Here is a 6,466-nt window from a genome sequence, read left to right on the forward strand (position 1 = left end):
AAGATACCGACGATCGAATCTCGGGCAAGTAACATACCGATGGACAAAGGGAATTACGTATGTTGTCATAACGGTTCGGTCGATAAAGATGTTCGTAGAATATGTAGGAGCCAATATGGGAATCCATTGATTATTGACCAGAGAGGTGTCTCGGTCATGTCTACATAGTTCTCGAACTCGTAGGGTCCGCACGCTTAATGTTTGTTGACGATATAGTGTTATATGAGTTGCATGATTTGGTGACTGAATGTTGTTCGGAGTCCCGGATGAGATCACAGACATGACGAGGAGTCTCGAAATGGTCAAGAGGTAAATATTGATATATTGGACGATGGTATTCGGACACCGGAAGGGTTTCGGGATGCACCGGGTAGCCATCGGGTCACTAGAAGGGGTTCCAGACACCCCCGGTAGGAGATATGGGCTTAATGGGCCAAGGGAGGGACAGACCAGCCCACAAAGGGCTGGCGTACCCCTCTCCCTGGCCGGCCAGCCCTAGGGAAGGAAAGGGGGGAGGGCTAGCCCCTCCTGCCTTTCCCTCTCATGGGAGAAAGAAACGGGGGGCGCCACCCTCCCCTGCCTTTCCCCCGCACCTCTATAAGACAGGGGGCGCGGCTTGGGGGAGACCCCAAGTGGGATTCAGAAAGTGCAACTATCCCTGGGTTGTTTTGATAATGATTAACAACATATAGCTCATTGAACTAATGCTATTTCAAGATGAATATTTCAGGAAAGTTCAATGATTGGCATGGCATGGATTAGGAATGTGGACCCCTCAAAATGCTAAGGACAAAAGATTGGCTCAAGCTCTAAAGCTCAAGACTCTACATTTTACTTTTAGTGATCCAAGATCACATTGAGTCCATAGGAAAAGCCAATACTACTAAAAGGGGATGAGGTGTTGCCTAATGGCTTGCTTGCTCAAAATGCATAGTGATATGCTCCAAATACCCTCAACCACTTTCTCATATCCACATATGTCCCAACCAAAAGTCAAACTCGGCCCACCGATTTGATCTATACGGCACCACCGAGTTCATTTGACATAGCCACTGCCAGAAACCCTAGTCACTTAGGTCTCACCGATAGGGATCTAGGTCTCATCGAGATGGGATTGCAAACTCTCTGTTTCCCTTTGCAACGTTTCGGTCTAACCGAGATGAGCGATCGGTCCCGCCGAGTTTGCAATGCAAACTCTCTGTTTCCCCTTCGAAATGTTTCGGTCTCACCGAGATGAGCAAATCGGTCCCACCGAGTTTGCCTGACCAACTCTTTGGTTAGCTTAATACCAAAGTCGGTCCCACCGAGTTTGTGTAATCGGTCTCGCCGAGATTACGTTATGCCCTAACCCTAAATAAATTGGTCCCACCGAGTTAACATGTCGGTCCCATCAAAATGCCTAACAGTCACATTATGAACTAAATCGGTCTGACCGAGTTTTCTGATTCGGTCCCACCGAGTTTAGTAAATTGTGTGTGACGGTTAGATCTTGTGTGGAGGCTATATATACCCCTCCACCCTCTCCTCATTCGTGAGGAAAGCCATCGGAACATGCCTACACTTCCAGCATTCATTTTCTGAGGGAGAACCACCTACTCATGTGTTGAGGCCAAGATATTCCAATCCTACCATATGAATCTTGATCTCTAGCCTTCCCCAAGTTGCTTTCCACTCAAATCATCTTTCCACCAAATCCAATCCTATGAGAAAGAGTTGAGTGTTGGGGAGACTATCATTCGAAGCACAAGAGCAAGGAGTTCATCATCAACACACCATCTATTACCTTTTGGAGAGTGGTGTCTCCTAGATTGGTTAGGTGTCACTTGGGAGCCTCCATCAAGATTGTGGAGTTGAACCAAGGAGTTTGTACGGGCAAGGAGATCGCCTACTTCATTTAGATCTACCCTAGTGAGGCAAGTCCTTCGTGGGCGATGGCCATGGTGGATAGACAAGGTTTCTTCGTGGACCCTTCGTGGGTGGAGCCCTTCGTGGACTCGCGCAGCCGTTACCCTTTGTGGGTTGAAGTCTCCATCAACATGGATGTATGACAGCACCACCCATAGGAATCACGCCAAAAATCTCTGTGTCAACATTGCCTTTGCTCCCTCCAAACTCCTTCCTTTACCTTCATATGCAATGATTTACATTCCGCTGCTATACTCTTAGAATTGCATGTGTAGGTTGATTGCTTGACTTGTGTAAAGTTGCTAAAATCTGCCAAGACTTAAAATTGGGAAAAGGCTAGATTTTTATTTGGTCAAGTAGTCTAATCACCCACGCTCTAGACATACTTTCAATCCTACAAATTCCTCCTAATTGAGCGCCCCCCTTGGCTGCTCCTCCCTCCCTCCCACCTATATATATGTGGGAGGGGGCACCTAGCACACAATATACAATTACCTAGCCGTGTGCGGTGCCCTCCTCCACTGTTTACACCCCAAGACATATTTTCGTAGTGCTTATGAGAAGTGATACGTCTCCAACGTATCTAATTTTTTTGATTGTTCCATGTTATTATATTATCCATCTTGGATGTTTTATATGCATTTATATGCTAATTTATATTATTTTTGGGACTAACCTATTAACCTAGAGCCCAGTGCCAGTTTCTGTTTTTCCTTGTTTTTGAGTTTTGCAGAAAAGGAATATCAAACGGAGTCCACATGAGCTGAAAATTTATGATGATTTTTTATGGACCAGAAGAAGCCCCTGAAGCAAAAGAGTTGTGCCAGAAGAGCCACGAGGCATCCATAAGGGTGGTGGGCACCCCTCCTAGGGTGCGCCCCCTGTCTTGTCGTCGCCTAGTGGACCCCCCCTGACTTGTTCCCAACGCCAAAAATTCCTTTAAATATAGAAACCCCCGGCCCAGAAATAAACCTAGATCGGGAGTTCCGCCGCCGCAAGCCTCTGTAGCCATGAAAAACCAATCAGGATAGCTCAATGGATTGATCGGAGAGAATAGCTTTGAGGTGGGTTCGTACCCTACAAGCAATTTCATCTTATGTTCTCCACGATAGGAACTTTGGAGTGATTTTTGTCGCAAGTTGAGGGATTGCCATATGATCTAATTATGTTATCTTTGTTGAGAGAACTTGCACTAGTTAAAGTATGAACCCTAGGCCTTGTTTCCAAGCATTGCAATACCGTTTTTGCTCACTTTTGTTACTTGCTACCTTGCTGTTTTTATATTTTCATATTACAAAAACCTATATCTACTATCCATATTGCACTTGTATCACCATATGTTTGCCGAACTAGTGCACCTATACAATTTACCATTGTACTGGGTGTGTTGGGGACACAAGAGACTCTTTGTTATTTGGTTTCAGGTTGTTTGAGAGAGACCATCTTCATCCCGTGCCTCCCATGGATTGATAAACCTTAGGTCATCCACTTGAGGGAAATTTGCTACTATCCGACAAAACTCTGTGCTTGGAGGCCCAACACGAGTCTACAAGAAGAAGGTTGCGTAGTAGACATCATGAAGCCCTGCGGAGATCACTTCACCGTCACTGTCATCACGCCGTCGTGCTGCTGGAACTCATCCACTACCTCGCCGTCTTGCTGGATCAAGAAGGCGGAGGACGTCATCGAGCTGAACATGTGCTGAAAACGGAGGTGTCGTACGTTTGGTGCTCAATCTATTGGAACGCGAAGAAGTTCGACTACATCAACCGCGTTGTAAAACGCTTCCGCTTATGGTCTACGAGGGTACGTAGACACACTCTTCCCTTCGTTGCTATGCATCTCCATGGATAGAATTGTGTGTGCGTAGATTTTTTTTGTTTTCCATGCAATGATTCCCAACAACTATGACGCTGGTTGCCCATATCTTGTTCCACATGGAGGTTAGTGCATATAGGTAAAAACCAACTCAGGTCAAATATCCAAACTTGTTAAGAGTGTTATTTGATGTAATCACGGACGCTGACGAGGGGCCAGGCCCACCTCTCTCATGGGTGGTCTCAACCTGCCCTGTCGCTCCACCACAAGGTATCACTCAGGGGGGCATTGGGAACCCAGGTCCACCACTACATGGATGGAACCACCTGCCCCTTCAGCCCCCACATTCGTGAATCACTCGCGGGGACTGTCGGTGTCAAAACCGGCAGATCTCAGGTAGGGGGTCCCGATCTGTGCGTCTTAGGCTGATGGTAACAGGAAGCAAGGGACACAATGTTTACCCAGGTTCGGGCCCTCTTGATGGAGGTAAAACCCTACTTCCTACTTGATTAATATTGATGATATGAGTAGTACAAGAGTAGATATACCACGAGATCGTAGAGGCTAAACCCTAGAAGCTAGCCTATGATGATTATGATTGTAATTGTGATCGGCCTTCTAAGGACCAACCTCTCCGGTTTATATAGACACCGGAGAGGGCTAGGGTTTACATGGAGTCGGTTACAAGGAAGGAAATATAATATCCGGATCGCCAAGCTTGTCTTCCACGCAAAGGAGAGTCCCATCCGGACACGGAACAGAGTCTTGAGTCTTGTATCTTCACGCTCCAATAATCCGGACGAAGTATATAGTCCAGCTGTCCAAATACCCCCTAATCTAGGACTCCCTCAGTAGCCCCTGAGCCAGGCTTCAATGACGATGAGTCCGGCACAGTTTCGTCTTCGGCATTGCAAGGCGGGTTCCATCTCCGAATACTCCAAAGTACCTGTTACGACGAATAGTGTCCGGCCTCCCATCAATGTTGTACTCCTCGACTTCAGTGCCTGAATAATGACCATCTCCACGTGTCGAGCGAATGCGAGGAGGCGAGGCATTTTTGCATTTGCCACCCCCAATCCTTCGGGCTGACCGTCTATTTGAAGAGACGGGGATTCTCAGATCCAAACCTCACTCTCCCCCCTCGAGCAAGCATACAACAGAGCGCTCCAGAAAAACCATTCCAACACGGCCGGTCGTTGCAGCTCTTCTGCTTGCTCTCCTCGCTCCAAGCCAGGGGACTGGGAAGAGTGTTCAGTCCCTCATAGCCGTTTGATAGAGTTACAAACCCAAGGGTTTCTCCCATCGACGTTCATGGTCCCCATCCGAGCCGGAATAGCCACCTATAACGGCGGGGAATAGGCGGAGGGATCTCCTAATCCATCTCCAGAGGAGCGAATATGCCTCATCCTGCATATGCTAAGGGGCGTCGGGTTTCCCATACACCCATTCCTTCGCGGGCTCCTGGAGTTCTACAGCCTCCAGTTGCACAACTTTACCCCTGCCTCCATACTACATATAGCAGGGTTCGTTGCCCTTTGTGAGCTATTTCTAGGCTTTGAGGCTCACTTCGGGTTATGGAAGAAGCTATTCTGCCTTGTCCCCCACAACCAGGGAGAATCCCTATGTCAAGTGGGTGGGGCCGAAGTATGGCGCATTGCCGAGAGTGGTACCTATCCGGCACTCCCAAGAGGGCACCAGAGAACTGGCCTTCAGAGTGGTTTTACATTGATGATGTTCCCCTTCCGGATCCAGTCCGGACAGGTCTCCCTAAGTTCAGTAATGCCCCGCTGAGGGCACGTCTAAGCTGGCGCCCCCGGGGCCCCCAAGAGAAGGATACCGGGGAAATACATTTCCTGATGAGCAGGATAAAGTTACTGGCCAAATCCGGACTGACGATAGTCGAGGTTATGGCAATATGCATAATGCGGGGAGTGCAACCGCTTCAATATTGGGGGAAGCCCATGTGGCACTTCAACGGGGAAGATGATGTCACCCGCTGTGGCGGTAAGGGTCCGGACTCCGCCACTGCTCTGGCAAGGATATTGTTTGATTTATACAAAGGGGAAGAGGAAGAATTCCTTCACATTAAACCGCGGGATGGATTCTCCATGCACGACCCCCCAAACTGGGTAAGTCGTCATTCCTTTCCCCGCTTCACTTATTGTGGCGTTCTTCGCTAAGATTATCCGCCTTGATATTTCCGAGTAGGAACTGAGGAGGGCCGTAGAAGGAATCTCCAGCCCCTCCCCGCAGCCAGAGGACCCCGGAAGGGCCCTAGATCTTGGACTCGAAGAAAATCCGGATATTACCATGGAGCTTGTCAACAGGATATTTTATCAAGCGAGCTGCGATGGCGCCTCAGTGGCCATAATTGCCGACTATCCCGGACTGCTACCTACGTCGCGTGTAAGCCAGGCCAAAAAACCCTATCCTCCGAAGAGGACTCCTTTCAGATGTCATGCCTTACCCTTGAAGTGTCATGTTTTTGCAGAGACGACGGTCGGAGCGCGGGGCCAAGCCCCTATGGACTCGTCAGCCATGGACGTCCGGATCGGGTAGGCTCAAGAGGAAGGCGGTAAGGGTCCACATGCCGCTACAGAGGTAAGGCAAAAACCTGTCCTGCGATTATTGTATTTGAAGTATAACAGCGCCCTTTGTGTCCCGACAGGAAGGGGAGTAGCCAGACTATATCCGGGGATCCCTCCAATCACGCCTCCACCAGCCAGATTCCAGAACCGGCTTC

Source organism: Triticum dicoccoides, chromosome 6B (genome assembly GCF_002162155.2).
Source record: "Triticum dicoccoides isolate Atlit2015 ecotype Zavitan chromosome 6B, WEW_v2.0, whole genome shotgun sequence".
Classification (NCBI taxonomy): domain Eukaryota; kingdom Viridiplantae; phylum Streptophyta; class Magnoliopsida; order Poales; family Poaceae; genus Triticum; species Triticum dicoccoides.